The following is a 431-nucleotide window of genomic DNA, read 5'->3' on the forward strand; positions in this document are numbered from 1 at the left end:
TTTTGGTGTTGGTTTCATGCAAATCGGTTTTGATTTGACCGTGTTATGACAAAAACCGCATATTTTGAAAGGTCGTGACCCCACTGACCTTTGACCCCCAACCGCAAACAAGGGTAATGACGTAATTGTGTCATGTCGCCCATCACGAGATTGGGCAATGAATTCTGAACATTTCGGCATCGGTTGCATGCCAATTAGATCAAAATTGACCGCGCTATGGTAAAAATACGAATTTGACCTTTCCGTGACCTTGACCTTTGACCCGATCGCTCCCAAAATCTAATCAAATGTTCCTTGGATAATAACGCATCATCCCACCAAATTTCAAGCGATTTGGTTCAATACTTTCTGAGTTATGCGAATAACAAACAAACACACACACACACACACATATTCACAAATAAATAAATAAATACACAGCGACCGATACA

At 40.6% G+C, this 431-nt stretch overlaps 1 protein-coding gene across 6 annotated transcripts in view; it reads left to right on the plus strand.

Annotated features, from left to right (window-relative positions):
• The window catches only part of LOC147006751 (uncharacterized), a 29,128-nt gene that overhangs the window by 16,354 nt on the left and 12,343 nt on the right, over positions 1-431 (plus strand). The window lies entirely within an intron of this gene.

This window comes from Eptatretus burgeri, unplaced genomic scaffold (assembly GCF_056783735.1).
Source record: "Eptatretus burgeri isolate ZD-2024b unplaced genomic scaffold, Ebu_testis_v1 Ebu_testis_scaffold_3154, whole genome shotgun sequence".
Lineage (NCBI taxonomy): Eukaryota > Metazoa > Chordata > Myxini > Myxiniformes > Myxinidae > Eptatretus > Eptatretus burgeri.